Source organism: Lathyrus oleraceus, chromosome 1 (assembly GCF_024323335.1).
Source record: "Lathyrus oleraceus cultivar Zhongwan6 chromosome 1, CAAS_Psat_ZW6_1.0, whole genome shotgun sequence".
Lineage (NCBI taxonomy): Eukaryota > Viridiplantae > Streptophyta > Magnoliopsida > Fabales > Fabaceae > Lathyrus > Lathyrus oleraceus.
In genome coordinates this window covers 400,956,305-400,982,274 of record NC_066579.1, presented here as the reverse complement: position 1 = coordinate 400,982,274, position 25,970 = coordinate 400,956,305, and the positions used below count along the sequence as shown (strand labels likewise).

General features: G+C 32.3%; 1 long non-coding RNA gene across 1 annotated transcript; it reads left to right on the top strand.

The window, feature by feature from the left end:
- Nucleotides 1-18,416: 18,416 nt before the first annotated feature.
- Nucleotides 18,417-19,678, top strand: LOC127075078 (uncharacterized). The gene is made up of 4 exons (XR_007786201.1): nt 18,417-18,586; nt 19,081-19,168; nt 19,266-19,425; nt 19,516-19,678. It is a non-coding gene; the product is annotated as an uncharacterized LOC127075078 (long non-coding RNA).
- Nucleotides 19,679-25,970: the final 6,292 nt, after the last annotated feature.

Below are 25,970 nucleotides of genomic sequence, written 5' to 3'. Positions count from 1 at the left end.
ATGTTAGAAATTTGTTAATTATAAAAGTGATCTATTTTATTAAAGTTTACAATTTTAAATTATGCAAATAAATTTTGATTTAAATGCTATATGGATAACATGTTTGTGTTTAATGAGATATATTATTATATGTATATATAAAGATCATTAAAAGATGAATTATTACTTATATAGACATTTGAATTTGAAGTTTAATGTAACTATTGAATTTCGAGACGTGAAATTCTTTGTGAGCCTTATCACGAAAGATAAGGAATTTGAGATTCCCACAAATGAAGAACCTCATGATGAAGGTTCTCCACAAATTGTTGAAACACAAATCGAAATTTCTTCACTAATGAAGAATCTCATGAGGAAGATTCTTCATGGATTGTTGAAAAATAATCCAAACTTAGAATAAGCAAGAGAGTTAGAAAGGATAAGGATCTAGGACCGAATAAAATGAATAACCAATTTATTTCTTTTATCTAATGGAAGGAAATAGTAAGAATTTTGTTCGTAAGATTCATATTATTCTTCAAGTGAAAGACGATCCTAAGACTTATAAGGAAGAAGTAGCTTCAAAGGACTCAACTTTTTGGAAGGATGTTGTCTAAGACGAAATAGATTTAACAATGTCAAACCATACTTGAGAGCTCGTTGACCTACCTAAAGGATCAAGACCTATTGGATGCAAGTGGATGTTTAGAAGGAAGTATCATAGTGATGATAGACTAAACACCTATAATGATATATTAATAGCCAAATGTTTTAGACAAAAAGAAGGTGTGGATTATTTCAACACATATGCACTAGTAACAAACACAATGAAAACTAGAGTATCATTTGCATTAGCTTGTCTGCATGACCTTATAATTCATCAAATGAATGCCAAAACGACATTACAAAATGGAGATATCGATGAGGAGATTTACAAGGAGAAACCGGAAGGTTATGTGCTTCTTGGTAATGAACAAAAGACGTGTAAACTTGTCAAATCCTTGTATAAAACAAGCACCAAAACAATAATATCAAAAAAAATGACTTTGTTATTGCAAGATTCACCAATTAAGTGGGAGACACGCAACTTAGGAGGAGACAATATTTTGTTATCATCAAAATGAGAGATTGTGAGAAATACATTTTATATCTAGTTCAATATTGATGAAGACAAAGATTATCAAAGAAGAAAAGGATCAAAAGTGTCATACACATCAATGATGAAGTCGATCAAGAAGGTTTAACATAGAAATTCAAGTGAAGATTTAAGACAAGTGAACATAATTAAAGGTGTTCATTGCAATTTATAATATACTACTTTAAATTTCTTATAATTTCATCTCTCACATTATCTAAAAACCTTCTTGCATCATCATGCATGATTATCTAAAAACCTTCTTCATCTAATTATTATTACAAGTGTTGGTACATAAATTTTTGTGAGAATATTGTGATATTCATTTGTCTCCATATTGATTATATGATTGATCATTAGCAATGAGATGAATGGAATATTAGAAATAAAGAGGTTTCTAACTTCCATATTCAAGGTGAATGATCTTGGACTAGTTGACACACTTTTGGGAATCAAAGTAAAGTGAAATAAGGGGAGTTATGAACTTAGTCAAACACATCTTGTTAAGAAAGTGCTTGATAAGTTCAAACATCTACGCTTTAAGGAAGCGACCAATCCATTTGATCCTAGTGTCAAACTTCAAAAGAATGATGGATGAGTTGTGGCTCAATTGTAATATACAAGTGCATCCAATGTGTTAGACCCGACATAATATTTATAATTAGTAAAATGAGTATATTTTACTAGCAATCCAAATTATGAACATTGGGAGGCCATAACTAGAATTCTTGGTTATATTTTAAAAAAAAAAATTTTGCCTTCATTACAATTGGTTTCCTATCATATTAGAAGGATATATCGATGCGAGATGGATATCGAACGTTGGAGATTATAAATCTATAACTGGGTGAATAATTACACTAGTTGGAAGTTCAATTTCATATAAGAACAAGAAATAAACGTGCATCACTCTCTCGATCATAGAATTAGAGTTTGTGGTTCTTGCATCTGCTGGACAAGAAGTAGAATGGTTGAGGGACCTTCTGTTAGAGATTCCATTAGCTAAGGACAATGTTTTAAAAGTGTTGATACATTGTGATAGTCAATCAATCTTAGCTAGAGAATTCAGTGAAGTTGTCATACCCCAAAATTTGCCTGTTAATTTTTATGATAAATTGATTCATGCATGGCATTCATTTCACATTTGCATTCATTCATTAACATACTGCATTCATTTCACATTTGCATTCATTCATTAACATACATTCTCATATAAATTATAAATTTTAATTAATTTATTATGTGATACAGATATAAAAAATAATAATGATTTGGGTTACCGGTATGATATAAATAAATTTTATATATATAAATAAAATAGTTTTAATTTAATGATAAATAAAAATAGATTTGAATTTTAATTGTATAATTAAAATTTTAAATTAATTTTATTTGTTAAAGCTCATTAAATTATAATAACTATTTTTTATAATTTAGTGACTCATGTTCCATTTATTCATTATTTATAAATAGTATTTATTTAGTAATTCACGTTTTTTACTTAATAAAAATTATTTATAAGAGTAACAATTTTTTAAAAGTCCATAAACTATAAAATAATTTTGGTTGATATAAGTAAGAATAATTTTGATTTTTTTAAAATGATGAAAGTAAAAATAGAAATAGGTTTAAATTTTAATTCAATTATGTAACTAAAATTTAAATTAATTTTTATTTGTTAAGAGTCATTTAAATTATTCATTATTTATAATAATATTTGTATTTAATAAATATTTATTTATAATAATAGATATTTAAGACCAAATCCAAACCAAAAATATATAAATAATCATAGTATTATTTACCATATGATGGTTTTGTTTTATAAAAATAATTTTGGCTCTAATTTAATAACAAAATTTAAATTTGAACTTTTGAAATACCAGCCCATGCAAAATGTTAGAGCTAACTCTCCTAAATTATAGGGTGAGATCCTAAAATATAGGAAGGGATCCAAATATTTAGCAAGGTTAAACCCTAATCCACACCATTATAAATACTTCATATGGTTGCAGCGAGAGAGGGGGAGGACGAAATAGAGGAGAGATACAGCAGAAGAAGATACATAAGGCAATGTTTGCATGATTAAAGAATTATATCCGCCATTTAATTATTATTATATGAGTGTTGTTTCTAGCATGATTATGTTTATTTCACATGTTGTTATTACATAATAATGATGATATAATGGTGATAATATAAATCATTGGTTGTCTTTAACATGTATGTGTAAGGTTTGTTTTATCATTATCACTTGCAGTAAAGAGAACTAATACATGAGTAAAATAATATAAGTTTCTTGATTTGTGGATGACTATTGTTATTATTGCATGATGATTGCATATGATCTTATTTTATGTGTGTGGTTTGATATAAGATGAAGTTACAGGTTTGTTGTATTCACATGAAAGAAACAACATAAGAAAAAATAAAGTAGATTGCCGTAAGAGAGAAAGCTGTAACATGCATGGTGGTGTTGTGTCAAAATGGAAAAATTCATGTAGAATTAATATATATTTTAATGAAGGCGAATAAATAATGAATGGACCAACATGGCTTGTTGGTAGCTCCCCCCTCACTGCAATATAGAGGTCCTGGGTTTGAGCCCCTAAGAGTTATTTTTTAGCTTTATTTATTATGTTTACTCCATTTCCACTATAAACCCATTAATTAATTTTCTAATTAATATATTATATTAATTACTTAAACTAGGATATAATTTCATCTAGTTTATTAATTAAATTTTCATATATCACTTAATTAATTAAAATGGACTATTTTGAATAATAAAAATCTAATTATATTTTTTTTCCTCTTTTCTTTTAAAATATCTATCAATTTAGTCTAAGTTTTTCCATAAATTCATAAAAAAAAAAGTTTCTATTATTATAGACTAAAAATATTCTTAATTCATTCTTAAATTTAGTTTATTTATTTCATTTGTCATGAACTTTCTATGTAATAGATTTAATTAGGATTTTTTTTCTTTCTTTTTAGTTTAATTAGGTTTTATTATTTTGTATGCCCTTTTAATTTTGTACTCGTTAATTAAGATTTAGATATTTTATATCCCCTTTTAAATTATGTACCCCCATCCCGAAGCCATGTAATAGCGTCGTCTTATTTTTCGCACTTTAATTTTTCCATACTGTGAATATAACTGTCTAGATGTATGCTAATATGATTGCATGGAAAGATAAATAATCGAACTTAGATAAATTAATTCAAGATAATATATCTGAATCCAATCATTTCCACACTTGCACCTCTAGGGTAACCCTCTCTTTGTTGCCTTACGATATTACGGTCATGTCCCGCGAATGTGGGGATACCCTTAGCAAAGACCCTTTCGATTAAATCATCATCATCCCTAAACAGATAAGTCATAGTCCCTTCGATCAAAAGGTCAATGTTCCTACAAGATAAATCATAGTCCCTCGAACGTTGCCTTCGAATACATGACCTTGTCCCTCGAACGTTGCCTTTGAATATATGACTTTGGCCCTCGATGACCCTTCGTTGTAGCCTACGATTAAATGATGATCGTCCCTTCGAATGCTAAGGTATCCTTACAAATGTTGCCTTCAAAGACCAATCGACGACCCCACGATGTCCCTTTACATCCAAAGGATAAGACTACTTACTTCTCAATAGTATGGACAGTTTTACCCTCCTAAGTATAGGAAATACCTATAAAGACTTTGGTTAGGTATAACTCTTAAATGCTTGCTCACAGCTTAAAATACTTTTCACACCTCACACTTTTCAAAACATCTTTTAGAAAATCACCACTTGGTATACATTCGCACCAGAATCATCGTCGAGTTATATTTTTCTAAACATCTTTCAAAATCAAACGAGATAAACACTTTGTATACATTCGTACAAGAATCATTACAAAGTTAAACTCTCCTTTCAAAATATTTTCTAAACACACCATATTTCTCAAACACTTTCTCAAACAAGGAAAACATAAGTGAGTTAAGCAATTAAGAGCCCATGGATAACCATGGATACAAAGGGTGCTAACACCTTCCCTTTGTATAATGTACCTCCCGAACTCAAAATCTAATCAAGGTCTTTCCTGTTCTTTTCCGCCTTTCCTTATTGGATAAAAGAAAAGTCGGTGGCGACTCTTGCTATCCGCAACATTGCTTTTCAAAGCAAAAACACAAAGTCAGTTCACCGTATCACAGAAGTATACAAAGAAAAATCCATGCAGATATGTCTTAGACATTCTTTTGTGAGAAAATTGATTAAAGATGAGATTATTTCACTGACATATATACAAACAAGCTATAGTTTAGTTGATCCCTTTACTAAGCCACTGGCCAAAGACTTAGCAAAGACTACTTCAAGAGGTATGAGATTAAAACTCCTTGAATAAGGGTTCCGACAAAGGTAGCAACCAAATTTGAAGTTAACAAACCTTAACCTAAGATTCAATGGGTAACAACAAGTCGTTGATTTGGATATTTTGTGCACCATTTTGTGACAATTTTGACTATTACATATTGAGGGTTGAGTTTTTCAAACTATTAATGAAGTTCTATATCGAGGATATGTATCTCAAGAAATAGATACAAATTTAACTTCACTAAATGAATTTTGAGATGATGTCGTCTCAAAGTGGGAGTTGGAGTTTTTCTCATGAAAAAATAACGAAAACAAGAAAAACACATGACCATAAATAATGTCAGGCGAGAGATTTAGTCGAAGAACCATTAAAGAATGTGTGTAAGGTAACGTCTATATAATCACAAGGGATAGCGGTTCACATTATAGCTACCTAACATTCCGATTAAACATTGTGTTATCCTTACTAAGGTTAAGTTCAAATCAAAAAATACTTAACTAACATTATTTATTTCTCTTTTTCGGAATTGATCTTGTCATTATTAGAACAAGTGGGAGATTGTTGTAAATTATTAACAATTAATAGTCTTGATTGTGTTCTAAAATGACAAGAAAATATTCAAGTGAAGATTAATTTTTGAGTTCAGAAATATGCAACACTTATGAAGTGTTGCAGTAGGTTTGAATTCAGAAATAGACAACACTTATGAAGTGTTGTAGTAGGTTTGAATTCAGAAATAGGCAACACTTCGTGAAGCGTTGTAGAATGTGAAATCGTGCAACCTTTGAAAACTATTGTTGTAGGTGAAACAATGCAACATTTGAAAAAATATTGTTGTAGGCGAAACAATGCAACGTTAGAAAAGTGTTGTTGTAGGTGAAACAATGCAACATTTAGCAAAAATGTTGCTGAAAGTGTGTGTTTCTTCAAAGGTCACAACCTTATGAAACAACACCAGTTTGACATATAAATTGAACATTTAGAATTCATAAAATACATTAGAAAAATCTATCTTCTTCACACAAAATTCTAGATTTCATCTTCTCTACATTCGAGTTTTCATCGATCTTGTGCAAACTCGAATATAGATTGAATTATCCTAGGTATTCCTGCGTAGAAAACTCTAAAACAATTCGAAAGTGTTTGAAATATTATAGAAAAAATTATTCATTCACGATTATAGCATTGTCCATATAAATTACAAATTGATTTTCTAACAAAATAGAGAATATTGATATGTCTCTATGAATTAAAAATATGACAATAAAATTATATTATATAGTAAGATAGTTATAATATTATGCCAACTCATTTGACAATAGTATAAGAGTGTTCAGTTGAAGATATCCGAACAAAAGAAGTAATGTCATAACTATTCAAATAGGTATTCGTTTCATTTATGCATCAAACTCATACTGTCCTATTTAATGGATACATTACGTGTTCATCTAATTCTGTTGTTGCCGGTTGAACAAGTAATTACCACTAATGTAGTCTAAAAGTAGAAACTATAGTACAAGTCAAAAGAAAAATCTAGAATTTGAGTGGATGAATAAAATGGTACTAGTACTTACTTTTAAAGGATATATAAATATCACATTAAGTGGCCATTTTTAATGGTGAAAGGCAAAGGTTCATGGTATTAGAAACGAAATAAAAGGGTTGTCAACTTTATGCGACAGGTACTAATAAAAAGGCAAACAGCAACACACGAATCATGCATATTTGATCACGCTCAGCCGTAGGTGATTCCCGTGATGAGCCAACTCCCTCTTGGATTGGATATAAGTATTTATTGGGGAAGGTAAAGGGATCAAAAAGTTAAATAGGCTGTTTAAGGGATGATTTTTATGATATTTAGTAATCTCTTCTATCTTTTGAAAGGACTTTTTCAATATTTGCATGATATTAAACCAAAATATCGATAGAGTTAAATGCTAATTTATTCGTTTAAAGAATCAATATTGTTTAATTTTTTAAGATTTAAATAGTCTTTTAATTTAAGTTGTATTTTTAATTTAACTTTTGTATTGATATGGTAATATTTGACCACTAAACCAACTAACTCATTTATTTAATTTATTGTAAGAAATTTATATATTACAAATAGTTAAGTTATATGACGTGAATCCAAATCTTCGGAGAAGAAAGAGACATATATTCAGTTAATCTATTTTCATCCGATTATTGAATTTGATTAATTTCGTTTTAATTATCATGTTTTGAGTGGAAAATGAGTATTCGAATGGTCAATTTATGCGACTTGTATCTAAATATTCGAGGAAGAAAGATGCATACATCCAATTAATCTTTTTTCATCCAATTTACTTGTGAAATAAGATCTTTGAAGATTTTGACTGTGAAAGAGGTTCGATATGAATCGAGTCAAGATTCCTTAAAGATGATAAACACTCAAATGGTCAAGCTATACAACTTGTATTCAAGTACTCAGGGAAAAAAGAGGCATACATCAAGTTAATCATTTTTCATCTGTGAAGGAGACAAGTTGAATTCGATTGTGTTATTAAATTTTGAACATATGACAAAGATTTGAATGGTCAAATTATATAATTTGTATCCAAATATTCGGGGAAAAAGAGAGACATGTACTCAACTAGTCATTTTCCATCCATTTGATGTAAAAAAGGTTTATTGCTCTAAGTGTGAAAAATGATTTGATTTAATTGAAAAAAGATCTTGATGCTGATCAAGATATTTTATTTTATTTTTGTATTATAAAATGTTTTAATTTTTGGTTTTAAAAAAATGTATTTTATTTTTAAAAAATGGTTTGAATTTATTTTTGAAAATAATTTGAATTTATTTTGAAAGGGCTTGATTAATTAATAATAAAACTTGATTTTATTAAATAACCAAAATTGCTAAATAAAAGAAAACAAAAAACAAGTAAGGGTGCAAAATATACAAGGAGCGTGTTAAAAAAGCTAATTGAGTAAATGGGCCAAGGTCCAATCAAAAAAAATAAAATAATAAAGGGAGGTAGCGCCCCATGACCTGTGTGGGTCCACTGGTCACCTTCCTCATACCAACATGCAGGAGGATAACAATGTTACTACAACGTAAAAAAAACTCATTAACAAATTTTGGATAACATGTAGTTGTCTCAACTTTTTACAAAATTACACAAATGAATAATGAAAATTTATTTATTTAATCTCGTAAACATAATGACAAGCTTAAAAATGAACAAACAACAATCAAATTTGCAAAAAATAACTCGTTTACGGTGGGATGCACAAGGTTTTGATTTGGTCATTTAAGCTATTTTCATACCAAACAAACTATGGATTCGTGTTCAGGGTGATGTTCTGAAGCTACAAAGTATGTTATTTACTGAAAATAAATATTAGTTTGCATTTTACCATTTTTATTCATGGAGATACAATAACACTAAAACCCTTGATTTTTTAAAATATGAATTAATTGAGTTTTTATGCAAATCAGTGATAATTATGACACTTATTAAGTTCATAAACCTAACAATGCAAATAAATTCAAGAAATAACAAGCATTAAAGGATACTTAGATGAAGAACACTATGAACTTTGCGGCGAGAAACTTGAATTTCGGCAAGGCTCCAACGAAGCTCTAGCGCGGTGAGTTTTCCACTTTTCTTTACTGATTTTGAATCCTTGTGATCTCCTCTATCTCATTCCATCATAATTTTACCATTTTGACAACCTTTTCAAATTCAAATCAAAAGTGGGCCTGACAAATCTCCTTCATGTGCCCTGTAACACCCCTTTTTCTACCCCAAGTTATTTAGCATATAATCAGAGTAAATAAGTACGCATATAAAGAAAAGGGCGTCACATCGACGTTTTCGAAACTTAAAACTTTCAAAAACCAACAATACACCTAGTCATTCAAAATAACACATTCCACTCATCATGAATATTCAAGCAATATGCGTTCGCAGCGGAGAATAAAGAATACTCATGTATTTCATAATATGATTCATGTCCCATACCATGATCATCTCTAAATAATCACTTCAAATAAAATAAAACAATTAATGACATAAAACATATCAAAATAAGATATGAGTTCAATACCACTAATCTACCCAGTGTTACATGACCTGAGCATTGACTCATTACCTAATTTCAAACTAAATACGGAAACTCTCCAGCTAATCTTGAGCGAGCTACCGTCCACCTACTCCAGCAATACTACTCTGTAGTATCTGCACGATACCCATGTAAAGGTAACATTCAAACAGAAAGGGTGAGAATTCAAATCATCATGAAATAGCATAATAAGGCACAATGAATCAAAACACAATTTAAGAATTCATCACACTTTGTATAATCACATCAATAATATTAACCAACAATCATCTCACATATTTCAAACGTACATCGCATCCACATCAATACATGCATTCAATGATCACATAACTATAGACGACTCAATGCAAGACAATGTGACTCTATGCATGTGGTACCTCAATGTGAACTCAAAGTTTCACCGCTTTTCGATTCAATATCTAGAATCCAAGCCACGCTTCCGATCCGGACAAGACCAAAGCCCTACGTCTGTTTCCAATGAAGGATCACTGCTTAATACTACGCCTAATCCCAATTAAGGATTAACGTTTGCTACGTCTGTTTCCAATTAAGGATCACCGCTTAAATACTACGCCTAATCCCAATTAAGGATTAACGTCTGCTACGTCTGTTTCCAATGAAGGATCACCGCTTAAATACTACGCCTAATCCCAATTAAGGATTAACGTCTGCTACGTCTGTTTCCAATTAAGGATCACCGCTTGACCACTTCCACAATGAAGTCAACCATGCTATGAATGAATGCACACATACCAACACATATGCAATTAAGACCATCTATATACCGTCTTAACATCCCACATATCACCATGACTCACAATTGGTACATATACACATTCATCACAACACATCAATTACGATTACATATACACATCCATAACCATAAATCATTCACAATTCAATAATGGTATACATACACATTCATACAATATATTATTCACCAATATAGACCAATAATCAAATATGTACACATAGATTTCATTCCAAAACGCACACAACATTTAAATATCAATTTTTCACTTTTCAAACAGTGTTAACCGGTTAACGCCCTGGGTTAATCGGTTAACGCAAAACAGAATGTGCTTCTTGGCAATTTTTAACAGTGTTAACCGATTAACGCCCTGGGTTAACCGGTTAACGCAAGACAGAATTCAATTTTTCAATATCGTAACAGTGTTAACCGGTTAACGCCCTAGGTTAACCGGTTAACGCAAAACAGAAAGCTGTTCCTGCGCTAACACGAAACAGAATGCAGATTTCCCCGCATTTTTCATCGTTGGAGGACTTCCGGACCTCCGATTTCGATTCCGTAAAAAGCTACACGTTCAGAAATTATGACTCATCCAAATATATATTCATTCACAGTTTTAGCATAATTTAATCATCACAATTCAAGAGTATTTATCAAGACCTAATAATTCCAAAACCATGCCAATTAAGGATTTCAACCTAAAACATGTTTCTACCCATTGACCCAATCATACTAACCCATAATAATAAGGATTTCCCCCCTTACCTTGTCAATTTGATGGAAACCTTGACTCCTCTCGCTTTTCCTCTCCTCTTTCTCTATTGTCTTCAGTGCTCAAGTGAATTCTAATTCTCACTTCCTTCACTCTTACTATTTATAATAGTATTCTAGTTGGGCTTAAATCATCTAATTTAATCACTAGGCCCAATAATACCTAATATTTAAATACCTCTATTTAAATTCAAATAATTAACCACTCACTATGCACACTAGGTTAATTAATAATTATTTAATTATATCTCATATCAACTAAATAATTAATTACCACACTAATTAAATTAATTAATCCATTATTATACTACCTCACAACCGCTTAATTACTTAACACTCCAATAATTAAATATAATATAATAAAAATAATATAATAATTAATTCCTAAAAATTGGGCTGTTACATGCCCATTTGAGGAAAATAGGGGGAGTAAGCATAATCTTAATCCTTTATGATATGTGTTATGGTTTTCATATCTACTAATGAGCTGTAGTATTATTGTCAAGTTGTCATAAGCTGTCTGTTAGCATTCATTATGGCAGATTGTGACAATGATTTAGAGTTAATTTGTCAAGGTCTAGAATGATTTACTTCCTAAAATAGAATCCATTTGTCTCTTTGTATAGTTATATAATGATTGTAAATTATGCAGAATATTCAATACATAGAAACATTTTACAAAGTTTCTGTTATTTCATTATGGTATCAGAGCAAAGTTCTGATTTAGATAATGAAAGTGTGGAGAAGAATGATACCTCCAACAACACAAAATCGACTTCCGTTGTCACAAACACATCACCATATTACCTTGGTCCCTCTGATAATCCAGGAACGCCGCTCGTAGCTACAACGCTCAAAGGCGAGAATCACCGCAATTGGGCGCGCTCCATGAGGACGGCATTACGGGCAAAAAGCAAGTTAGGTTTCATTGATGGATCAATCAAGAAACCTGCAAAAACCAGTCCAGACTTTTACAATTGGGAGAAGGTTGATTCAATGGTCATGGCATGGATCATCAATGTTGTAGATCCAGTTTTGCACGGCAGCATCTCGCACGCATCAACTGCGAGAGATATTTGGGAAGATCTGGAGGAGCGATTTGCTCAAACAAATGCTCTGAGGATCCATCAGTTGTGGCGCATGTTATGTCTGATGGAGCATGAATCAGACATGACTGTGACAGAATATTATACCAAATTTAAGGGTCTCCTAGATGAACTAGGAGAGCTGCAACCACTTCCAGAATGCACATGTGGTGCATCTAAAGAAATTTTGCAGAGAGAAGGAGATCAGCAAGTACATCTTTTTCTCGGAAGCCTTAACAATGAGCGATTTGAACATGTTAAGGCGACAATGCTGAACACCGAACCTTTGCCTTCGCTTCGACGCGTTTTCAACCATGTTTTCAGAGAAGAAGCTCGAATCATGGGTGAAAAAGGAAAGATTACTGCAACTAAAAGAGAATCCAGTGGATCTGCTTTTTATGCATCTAAACAAAATGAACAAAGGTGAAGAGATGGTTCAAACTCAAAGTGCGATCACTGCGGCAAGACTGGCCACATTAAAACAAGATGTTTTGAGATTATAGGATACCCAGAGAATTGGAACACGTGAAGGACACAACACCGCTCAAGAGATGATGGAGGACAATCTAGTGCTCATCATACACATGCGACTGAAGAAATAGTGCATGGGCGTGCATTCCATGGTTCTCGTGTGATGAAGCATGATTTTTGTGAATCCGGTAAAAATACATCTTGTAAAGATCTAAAATGGGTCTTGGACAGTGGTGCATCACACCACATGACTCCTCTCTTATCCTTAATGAGAGGGGTAACCAAGATTGAGAAACCTTTCTATGTCACTATTCCTACAGGGAACACAGTGCTGGTAGAAATGATGGGGACCATTGATCTTAGCAAAGACATTACTTTACAAAATGTTTTACTTGTTCCTAAGTTTGATTGCAATTTAATTTCAATCTGTCAATTGACTCGTGATTTAAATTGCTTTGTGACTTATCATCCTAGTTATTGTATGATACATGACTTTGCCACGAAGAAGAAGATTGGCTTAGGTGATGTACATGGTAGGGTTTATGTGTTGAAGCAACAAGGTCATGGGTCTGCTTTCACAGCACATCGTGAAGACAACACTGTTCTTTGGCACGCACGCATGGGACATCCCTCTCCTCAAGTTATGCAACGCATATCTCAGCTAGTGAATTTTAATTTCTGTTCAAATAAACTTCGCTGTTATGACATATGTCATAGATCAAACCAATGTAGACTTCCCTTTCATATTAGTTATAATAAAGCTGAGAATCCTTTTGATCTTATACATTGCGATTTGTGGGGAAGATATCGTACTAGCTCTCATAGTGGCTGTCACTATTTCCTTACGATTGTTGATGATTATTCGGGTGGAACATGGGTTTACTTGTTAAAAGAAAAAACAGAAGTTCTGAAAATTTTAACAAATTTTATCAACATGGTAAAGACACAGTTTAATGTAAAGATCAAGAGGTTGCGGAGTGACAATGAGACAGAATTTACCAATCATGCATTTCAAGGAATCTTACAACAAGAGGGAATCCTACATGAAACTTCATGTGTTGGAAAACCTCAACAAAATGCAAGGGTAGAGAGAAAACATAGGCATATACTCAATGTGGCACGAGCCTTGAGATTCCAAGCTAACTTACCCATATCATTTTGGGGGGAGTGCGTCTTGACAACAACATACCTCATTAATAGAACCCCTACCATGATTAATGATGGGTTGACCCCATATGAGAAGCTATTGGGAGAACCTTCATCATATGAGCACATTAAGACTTTCGGATGCTTATGTTATGTGAAAAATTCAAACAGGCAGCGAGATAAATTTGATTCAAGAGCAGAAAAATGTGTATTCGTGGGATATCCTAAAGGCCAAAAAGGTTGGACAGTGTACAACCTAAAGACTCAAGAGATCTATGTATCAAGAGATGTGGTGTTCTATGAAGAAATTTTTCCATATGCACCACATGAAAAGGACAGCAGTGAAGAAAATACTTCGCCAACATTTGCTCTGGATTTTTGTTCTGTTGAAGAAGATATCACGTCTAGCAACGATGGGCAGCAAGACCAGATCATAATTTCTAATGAACCAAGAGAAAAACAAGTTGAAACAAATTCTGATGTGATCATTGAAGTAGAAAAGCCTCAGAATAAGGGGGAGAGTGAAATCATGACAAACATAGACATGGGGGAACAGACATCCACCAAAAAGACTTGATGATTATTATTGCTACTCAGTTGAGAAAACCCACACATGTACATCGCCAAAGCCGTCAACTTCTTCAGGTATAATTTATCCTATATCAAACTATGTAAATTATGATGAGTTTTCACAAAAACATCAAGCTTATCTTGCAGCGGTTGAAAGCATTGAAGAGCCTCAATCATACAAGCAAGCCATTCACAAACAATGGAGAGAATCCATGTCACGAGAACTTAAAGCCTTGGAAGAAAATAAAACATGGGAAATATCAAGGCTCCCTAAAGGAAAGAAGACAATGGGTTGTAGATGGGTATACAAGGTTAAATACAAATCGACCGGTGAAGTTGAGAAATACAAAGAGCGACTCGTGGCGAAAGGATACACACAAGTTAAAGAGGATGACTTTAACGAAACCTTTGCACCAGCTGCCAAAATGACAACTGTGAGGTGTTTACTTACTGTTGCGGTAGCCAAAGGATGGATACTTCACCAAATGGATGTGAGTAATGTGTTCCTACATGGAGAATTAGATGAGGAAGTATATATGGAGATCCCTCCAGGTTACAAAGTTTTCGATAAAGAGATGGTGTGTCGCCTAAGAAAGTCACTATATGGTCTTAGGCAAGCCTCACGCAATTGGTACTCAAAATTATCCCAAGCATTGGTGAAGTATGGTTTCCAGGAATGTGAAGCTGATCATAGTTTGTTTACATATTCACATGGTTCAATTTTCATAGATGTATTAATTTATGTTGATGACCTTGTTGTGACTGGGAATGATGCAAAGTCATGTGAAAAATTCAAGCAATACCTCAGTAAGTGTTTTCACATGAAGGATTTGGGAGAGTTGAGATATTTTCTTGGACTAGAGTTAGCTCGCGGTTCTTCCGGATTATTCATTTGTCAAAGAAAATATGCCTTGGACATTCTAAATGAACGTGGGATGCTAGCTTGCAAACCTTCTTCTATCCCATTTGAACCAAACCATAAATTAGCATTGGATTCAAGTCCTTTATATGAGAATTCTTCACAGTACCGTAGGTTGGTGGGACGACTCATTTATCTCACAATCACTAGACCGAAATTAACATATTCTGTCCATATTCTGAGTCAATTTATGCAGGAACCTCACCAGGGGCACTGGGACGCAACCATGCATGTTTTGAGGTACTTGAAATCTTCACCGGGGCAAGGAATTATCATACCAAGAGATAATGACCTCAGACTAGTTGCATATTATGATTCAGATTATGCGTCATGTCCACTAACCAGAAGATCAATATCAGGTTATGTCATGAAGTTAGGAACAACTCCCATTTCTTGGGAAACCAAGAAGCAAACTACCGTATCGAGGTCCTCGAGTGAAGCAGAGTATAGAGCAATGGCCCACGCCACAAGTGAAGTCATATGGTTACAAAGATTACTTACACACTTACAAGTAAAATGCGACTCTCCTACAGTTCTACATTGCGACAACTATGCTGCTATTCATTTAGCTTCGAATCCGGTTTTCCACGAAAGAACGAAACACATTGAAGTCGATTGTCACTTCATTCGAGAATTTCTTGTCAAGGAAATTATAGCTATTGTCCACATACAAACTAAGTCACAACAAGCAGATATTTTCACAAAGTCTTTGGGAACAAAACAATTTCGAGAACTATCAGGCAAGCTGGGATCTCATCATCCTCAATCTCCAACTTGAGGGGGAGTAATGAGCTGTAGTATTATTGTCAAGCTGTCATAAGCTGTCTGTTAGCATTCATTGTGACCGATTGTGACAATGATTTAGAGTTAATTTGTCAAGGTCTAGAATGATTTACTTCCTAAAATAGAATCCATTTGTCTCTTTGTATAGTTATATAATGATTGTAAATTATGCAGAATATTCAATACATAGAAACATTTTACAAAGTTTCTGTTATTTCATTATCTACCATGATCTCTAATTAATGTGTTTCTTTTATGCTCTGATGTGATTTGATGTGTTCTTTGAAGTTGATGTGACCAAGAGATTTGATTTGGAAGATTTGTTTCTAAGGATATGCATAACATCTTGCATGTTATTAATTTTCCTAAAAAATGGCCAAAAGGGAGTTTGTTATTAATATGTAATTGACAATATTTTGTAGGCAACTTGTTAAGCAAGATATTCTGATGTGATGCGAGACATTCTATCTTGAGGTGCTTCATATCAACCATACTGTTGGCAACATGCTAATTAAGATGTTCTAACATTATAAGAGAAATTATATCTCTAGCTACTTACTTGGCACGCATGTTTTAATGTATCGAATCTCCTGCTTTCAAAATTTGTTTCCTTTTCTGCTCAATCAAATACTTGCTTAAGCACATTCTCATTTGGAAAATATTTATTCTAAATCTATTTTTATCAAGACTCCAATTAACATTCATATCAAATTTAGATATAATTATATTTGGTTTAATCAATCTTCAGAATTTCCGTGATGAAGATTGATATTTTGTCCAATCTAGTGCTTTCATAATAGGAGAAAAAATCAAAGAATTATTTAAAGTCTTGAAAGTTGAAGAGATTCCTCACTTAAGAGATATGTCATTTCATGTTGCAGCAGTTGTCACAAGGGATTTGTAATTTTTGAAAAATATTTAATAAACCTTCTGCAAAAACTAGCATGACCAAGTAAATTTATGATTCCCTTAACATTTGTGGGTGGTGGAAGCTTCTCAATAAACTCAATTTTGACTTGATTTACTTCTATCCCCTTCTTTGAGATACAGTGACCAAGTACAATTCCTTATTTTACCATGAAATGTAATTTCTACCAATTCAGCACTAGGTTGCTTTATTCACATCTTTTCAGTGCCAATTACATGTTGTCCAAGCATTTTTTGAATGACTCTCCAAAATCAGAGAAGTCATCTGTGAAAACTTCCATGGAATATTCAATGAGATATGAGAATATTGCCATCACGCGTCTCTGAAATATAGCAGGTGCATTACATAGTTTAAATTGCATCCTTCTAATGGAAAATGCTCCATAAGGACACATAATTATTGTCTTTTCTTAATCTTTAGGTGTTATGGCAATATGATTGTAGCCTGAGTAACCATCAAGGAAGCAATAATATTTTTTTCTAGCCAACCTATCCAACATTTGATCAATGAAAGATAGGGAAACTGATTTTTCCTTATTTCTTTATTGAGCTTCCTATAGTATATGTGTAACACCCTAAATTTTAGGGCCTAAATTATTTTACTGCTTATAAAAAATAGGTTTTTTAATAGAATATTATCTTAGCTACTAATAACTGAAAAGTATAGTCACATTGAATGGCACACTAGTACAAAAAGAATAATATAATTTGTAAATTTACACCCGTTTTACAAAAAACGGGTGTAAAAAGCAAATGCGGTGGCAGTTTTGTAAATAAAGTCTTATTTTGAATTTTAGTACGTAACAATAGACACCCTATTTTTAAATAACGGGTGTAAATTCAAATATTATTTATTATCAACTCTATATTACACCTGATATTCAAAAAAAGGGTGTAAATTTAAAAATAAAAATAAAATATTCGTGCCTTAAACAATAACTTTTATTATTCTTATTTGTTTAATCTTAAATTTTCTTAAAAAAATAATAAATTTTAATATTAATATATAACAATAGACACCCTATATTTAAAAATAGGGTGTATAATTATAACAATATTAAATTCTAAATTTATATTAAACCCGTTATATTAAAATAGAGTGTAAATTTTGGAATATTAATATAACAATAGACACCCTATATTTAAAAATAGGGTGTATAATTATAACAATATAAATGACTAAATTTATATTAAACCCGTTATATTAAAATAGGGTGTAAATTTAGGAATCCCTAAGTACAATTTATCATTACCGCCTAAAATATAACCATGACTTCTCATGTTCCAAATCCCTAAGGTAATCGCTTCCAGAAATCAATTCCAGAAATCCCTAAGGTAATCGCTTCCAGAAATCAATTCGTTTCCAGAAATCGCTAGGGTAATGTTCTTGATTTTGAGTTTTGTTCCCACCATTTCCAGAAATCACTCGTACTCACCGTTTCTCATTGTTTCCCACAATCACTTCCAGAAATCACTCCCCAAAATCGCTTCTAGAAATTGCTTTTCATCGTTTCTCATTAAAGAGTTTAAGAAATGCTTCTTCTTCTCATCGCTTCAAGGGTTCGATTGACATTCTCTTCATCAAAGAAATCTATTTTTAGGTTCGAATATGCTTTTCTTCTCTCCCTCTATTTGTATTTTTGATTCGGTGTTTCAATTTGTCGAATTGGTTCATTGTTTCAATTCGTTGTATCGACGTCTTTTTATTAATTAAATCATTACTTTCATCTTGTATGGTTCAGTTTTCTTCCTGTCTTTGTTAGTTTGTTTGGATTTACGGTGTTGAATGTTATTGATTTTCTCTCTTTCAAACATATGATAGAAGTGTGTCTGTGTGTTTGGTTTTCTTCTGAAACTATCAGAATTGACGATTTCTTGAACTTGAAATAACAGTAGTTGATTTTTTTTGAAAATATTTTTCTTTTATAGTTCTGTTAGCTCAATTCCCCAAGTCTCTATGCGACTTGAAACTATATTTTTCTTTTATAGTTTGCGATTCAATACCCAGTATTGGCTGGGGATATTTTAGGTTTAGTTTAAGCTATTTTTTTCGCTACGGTATTGACAATGGAGTTCTGGTGTGTTTGTTTTGCAGTTCACAATTTTCTCTTCTCTCGTATTTGTACCTTTTATTTCATGAAATAGTGGCTCGACCAACTTTGTGGTTGTTTGGTGATCAAAAAGTAAGATTGCACTCGTGCTTGGTTATTGATTTGTTGTAGATTGAAGTTTTCTCCTTGCATATGCTCTTCATGACACCTTTGTCTTTTACTGTTGTAGGTTAGAGTGTTCTATGCTGTGAGATTTTTTGTTGGTTTTCTCTCGCTTTCCACGTAGACTGTTCTTGTGGTAGCTCTTTCGAGAAAGTATGGAAAACGACTTGCTTCTTATACACTTGCTATGCCGTGCTTAACCAACGACTATTTCTTTGCTAGCACAAGTGAGACTTTTGCTCTTTTTTGTCTCATAATTATACATACTTGCATTTGATGATGATTCTCAACCTCACATAAAGTATTTCATTGTTCAGGTTTCTTGTCAAGTTCGTTTCCCATGTATGCAATCTCTCTTGCTTCGGGTTTATTTCTTCTTGATAAACATGCTGCAGCAGTTGTTGTCTCTGCTATTGGTGTGATACATGGCTGGCCATTCTCAATCTTGGCTTTCCTTCCGGTGACACTTCATTCTTTATATATAAAATTCAAACAGACATTTATTGCTGGGGTTGTCACTGATAGAATCAATTAGGAAAAATAAAAGACAAGTACACAGAATAATGATTATGAGGAATAATTGTGATTCAGTACTAGATGTTCAAATGGGAATCTAGTAATACAAAAGTGCAGAAAAGATGAAGTAAAAATCTGAAAATAGGCACTTCGAGAGGCCTGACTCTCCTAGGGGGGATTTCTCCTAGCTGGAAATTCTGTCTTCATCTTGTTTCTTATTCCCAAGAATTTTCAAAATCAGGGAGGTTTTTCCACTTCACTAAAACCTCTAATTCCCCTTGTTCATTTCTCCTGGCCTCTATAATCTTCTCAGGAGTAGGCTCAAGATGCCATTCCTCGTTCATACATGCTGGTAGGGGCTGGGGTTCCAAAGAAGGTGTGATAGCTCTCTTTAGAAGAGAGGCATGAAAAACAGGTTGTACTCTAGTATCTTCAGGCAGCTTCAGCTTGTAGGCTACTGCCCCAATCTTCTGCAGTATCTCATAAGGTCCATAGTATCTAGGACTCAACTTCTGATTCACCCTCTTGGCAAGTTTCTTCATTTTATAGGGTTGGATCTTCAAAAAAACCATCTCTCCCACCTCATACTCCACTTCCCTTCAAAAAAGATTAAATTTATAGTTTAAGTTAATCTATTTTTAAAGGTAAATTTTCAAAAATATATAAAATTCCTAACTTCAAAAATATATAAAATTCCTAACTTCAAACAATAGCCTGAAGATAATATTATTTTTTGGTTTTGTTCATTAAACAGATCTCCTAAGAAAAATATTAAGGTCATATTGGAGGGATAAGAAGCCTAAATAGAGAGATATCATTTATACTAAATTTTTGTACACATAGTCTTTATATTTATAACTTACTTCGTTGACAACTCTTTTATCAGAGCTCTAGAAGGTTATCATTTATTAAGAGGTATTAAGAAGAAGAAGCCTAATTGGAAGAATATTATGGTAAGATTTGTTTTACTATATTGTCGTTTCTTGGAATACTGGTGTGTTGGCTTGATTTTTTAGTTCTTGAAAGATACCATTTATAAAGAGGTATTAAATGCCCATATATCTTGATTATTTATATTATTATAAATGAGATAAAGAAAAAGAAAATTCCGATTTTATAATTGCAAGTGATATATTTGTAAGTTATCATTATAAACATGTAGTATATTTATTACTGAATTGCACTTATGGTGATAAAATTATAGTTGTACATGCTCTGAACCAACTAAAATTGTATGTGTTTCTATGTCGAGTGAAGAAAGTTAGTGTTGGTACAAATTTTGTGAAAAAGGAAAAAAGTTTGTGATGTTGTTGTTTTTGGTGGCTTTAATGTAACTAGGAGTTTATATGCAGGGGCATCAACAAGATAACGGATGGGCATGTGGATATTATGTCATGAAAAATATGTTTGACATTATTGATGCTTGTATTGTTGAAAGATTCAATGAGGTATTTTATATTACATATATTTAATGAAAAACATGTAAATTATTGTTTTAACATGTAGTTGTTTAATTTATTATATGTTTGAACTTGCAGATATTCACAGACACCTCATCATATGAAAAAGAGTCAATTGATCACATCCGACAACTTTGGGCTCAATTCTTTTTGCAAAAGGTTGAAGAGCAAGAGAACCAGGAAAAGAAAGATTTAATGACAAAACAGAAGCGATTAAAAAAAACTTATATATAGATATATTTTTGTTCCATGAATGATTTATTGGTACAAGTTACATGAACAAAGTGGTTGAATTTTTTTCTTACATGAATACAATTTTTGTTGATGTATGACTTGGTGCAAGATTCTAAAGATTAGAGAAATGTTTGTTTTGGTTATTTTTGTTTTTTATTGAATATCCAGGATATATAAAAATATTTGGTTTAATGAAATTTCAAATAAAATATTTTTAAAAAAATTGAGATATTTTACACCCTTCATACACAAAATAGGGTGTAAATGTGTTAAAATTAAATGTAATTATAAGATATTTTACATTTGATATATCAAAAATAGGGTGTAAATATTTGTCATTTTACACCCGTTTGAATTATAATAGGGTGTAAATTCGTTTAACTTCAATGTATGTAGGTGACAATTTACACCCGTTTTATATTAAATAGGGTGTAAATGTCCTAAAATTCAATGTATATATCTACCAATTACACCTTTTTTTATCTAAAACAGGGTGTAATAGGTGACAATTTACACCCGTTTTATATTAAATAGGGTGTAAATGTCTTAAAATTTAATGTATATATCTACCAATTACACCCTTTTTTTAAATCTAAAATAGGGTGTAATATATTCTCTTTTTACACCCGTTTTAAAACGGGTGTAAATTCTTCATACATATCTCACCCTTTGAATTTACACCCTATCATAACGGGTGTAATATGTATAAAAAACGGGTGTAAAATCTTCTTTCTGCACTAGTGGCAATATAATTTTTTTCTTTCGAATATAACTATAATACATAATTATAAATTCAAATATTATTATTCAAAATATCAATATAAATTTAAATATAATAATTAAGGTTAAAAAGGAATGAGACCTTTGTCCAATACTTAAATCCCAAAATAAAGATACCAGTTCAATTTGTTAAAATTTAAAATCAAAAGGGTAGAACTTTAGTATCTCAACATCACGATAATTTATTCCATGCACGTCTAATCCAACATGAAACTTCAACACCCATGAAATAAAATAAATACTAAATTAAAACATCAAATAATAATCTACATTATCATCAAGAAATCATGCACAAGATATTTATTTTCCTTTCAAATATATTATTTCCTCTTTAATATACTTAAAACCTCATAAATATACTTTTAAAATGAATAAAATAAATAGAACACTTTGTTTGGTAGTCCAAATTTTATTTATTACTTTTATGAGTTATGTGCATATTGATAACCTAAAATAAAATTATATGCATTAGACAATTCCGTAGCAGAAAATAAACTATATAATGTTGGTAGCATATTGGCAACATATAATCAAAACCACAAGTCAATTCAAATTAAAATACATGCTCCTAATTTATCTACATGATCTGAATTATTTAATACCATGAAGACTTATATATGAAAGGCTCAAGGTCCAAGGATAATTGTTATCTATGAATATCTTTGAACAAGGAGGATCCTACAACTTTTCTGATGACAAAAGTTGATGGGACCAAGCTTTGGCACCAAAAACTTGGTCACCTAAATCTCAAAAACATGAAGAATCATAAGATGATGTGAGTGGACTACTTAAACTCAATATTGAAGAAGGAAAAGTGTGTGGAGAATTCCAAATTGGCAAGAAGACTAAGACACCCCACAAAAACGCATATTTGACGTCCATTTGGTAGATGGGCCAATTGTGGTTATTTGCAATACCAACAACAAGCCGATTTCAATCCTAATAAGTGGTGTAAATACATCTTTAAAGTTTATGCGTTCTCTTTGAAAAAATCCCTTAGCCAACTATCGAGCCTTATGCTTGATTATCTCACCCTTGGGATTTGGCTTCACTTTGAACACTCATTTCAAACCAATTGACTTCTTTCCATCTGGTAGATCAACCAACTCCCAAGTATTATTATTCTTAATGGATTTCAACTCCTCCTTCATAGCACAAATCCACTTTGGATCACCTAAAGCATCTTCCGTATTAACCTGTTCAGATTCGGCCATAAGTGCAAAATGGACAAAATCACCATCATCATTCACTTCATTGTCTCGGAACAACTCACAATCTTGGAGTCTTTAAGGTAAGCCTTTTTTCCTTGTTGACCTTCTAATTTGTCCTTCATTTCGGGCTTCGACAGCGGGTTGCTCTGCACATCCAATTTCTACAAAACTTGAAATTACAAAGATGTAACTGGTTACAACTTTCTGGTAACTGGTTAACGCCTACTTGTAATCGGTTAGAGAGTGCTCGTAAATAATTAACAACTCCTCTGCTTGCTTCATTTCATCAACCATAACATCCTGACTGATCACTATCCTTCTGTTTGCAGCATCAAACAATTTGTAACCACCGGTGAAGTGATACCCTACAAGTATCATCACTTCTCCCTTGTCATCAAGCTTCTTTCTGAGTTATCCTGGAACATGTCGATATGCAATGGAACCAAAAACTCTCAAATGGTTCAGATTCGGTTTAAATCCTGACCATGCTTCCTCCAATGTTACTTTCTCAAGCTTCTTTGTGGGATACCTATTAAACAAATAGGCAATTGTGGATATTGCTTCTCCCCATAACTCTTTCGGCAAGTTCTTCCCCTTTAACATGCTTCTCATCATCCTCCTGATCGATTGATTCTTAATTTCAGCCACACTGTTTTGTTGTGGTGTATAGGGTGGTACTACCTCACGTATAGTCCCTTCTTGATCATAAAAACCTCCCAAAGTCATTTGAGACATATTTGCCTCCACCGTCTATTTTGAGAACTTTGAGTTTTTGACCACTTTGCCTCTAAACCATGGACTTGAAGTTCGTAAACACTTTAAATACCTAATTGTAGCGGTAAATTCATGACCATCAAGCTATGGATAAGCTAAACGTCAATTAAACCAGAGTCCCCACCGCACTTTTATTGTTTCCAAGGGAAAAGGGAAAAGTACGAACAAAACCTAAAAGATAAGAAGTTTTCAAATCAAAACTAATAAAATGCTAGAGATTATAGGTAAGGGGGTTGGTTACACAGAGGGAAGGTGTTAGCACCCAAAGTGTCCTAGGTACTCCTAGGGAGCCCTTTCTTGTGTGCATATGTGTTTTTGTATAAAAGATGTTTGCAATAAAATGGAGTGGAAGGATGAGAAAAGAATTTATTAATTATATTTTTGTGTTTGACAAAACCTTCGGATTGTGCCTACGTACCAACATAAAATGAGGGATTAAAACCTCGTAGTTCGTGGTAACAATTTCAAAGCGAGTGTATTACTTTTAACAAAAAAAATTAAGTTTAACAAAGGCACAAAATGCCTAAAAAGGTTTGAATGAGTGTTAGTTCTTTTTGTCTTTTGAAATTTTAAGTCAAGTATAGTTAAGTTCATTTTACAAATTTGATTTAAGAAAAGAGTTTGAAAATGCAATGGCATAAGACCAAAGTTTCTAATTTGTAATAAAGTCTAAGTTTAGAAAACACAAGCAAAGAAGATTTTAAAAAGGAGGGAGAGATTTGAAATTAAATAAGTGGGGAGGAGATGGAGAGACTAATCCTAAGAAAAAATTAAAAGTTAAGAGTTGAAAAGATCTGACCAATGGGATGTAATCCAATAGACAAGAATGTCATATAAAAACCCAAATTCCCCTTGGACTTTATAATCAAGCAATATCAATACATAAATATCAAGATGAAGAGCAAGACATCAAATAAAGATAGCCACATCCAATCTTAGCAACTCCATGATCTTCCTCATAATCTCCCATGTATCAGATGACTTCAGAGATAGGCATTAAGCACAGGTTCAAAGTAACAGCTTCAATAAGACCATATAGAAGATGAACTCAAATGGGATCTCAACACTTGCTTCAGATGAAGATTCAATTCATAAGCACTTGGTTTCATGAAAGTTGGCACTGGCCAAGTCCTTTTGCATAGGGAGTGTTGCCTAATTCTAAGTCCAATGTCTCAGATCAAATCCAACAGTCCACACAAATGTCTTTTAGGGTTTTTTATTGTTATTATGTACATTAAAGTCAAAAGACCACAAACACAAACAAGTATATACAATCATAATATAATCACAAAGTATGGCTCAAGTGAGCAAAGTGAAAATGACATTAAAGTAAACAAATCAAATGGTATGGATAATGGCAAATGAATAAAGACTTAAAATTAAAGTGCATAAAAGTAAATGGCTTAAAATTAAATGTTAATTGTTAGTTGGTTAGAAGTTAGTATTGCCTGTGCTTTTGTTTTGTTTAAGTCATTCTTTGGAGAACACTCAACCCATTATTCACAAGCATAGATCCTTGAACCAATACATCTTCCAAAGGAAGGAAAAAAGGACAACTTTCCACACAATACCATGAAAGAGGGGAGACTGACAATCTCACTTACTAGAATGATATGCCTTTGTATCAAGATTTAGCGCTATGTTAAGCAATCGTAATTGGACTTATGTAGAAGTCACAACTATTTGAGGTCGGGTAATAGAAATTTTAGTGTTAATGCATGTTAGAGATATGGTATTATGAACTATACTCCTAAAACATATCACACTTAAAAGAAAATGCAAAAGGGGTGGACCTAA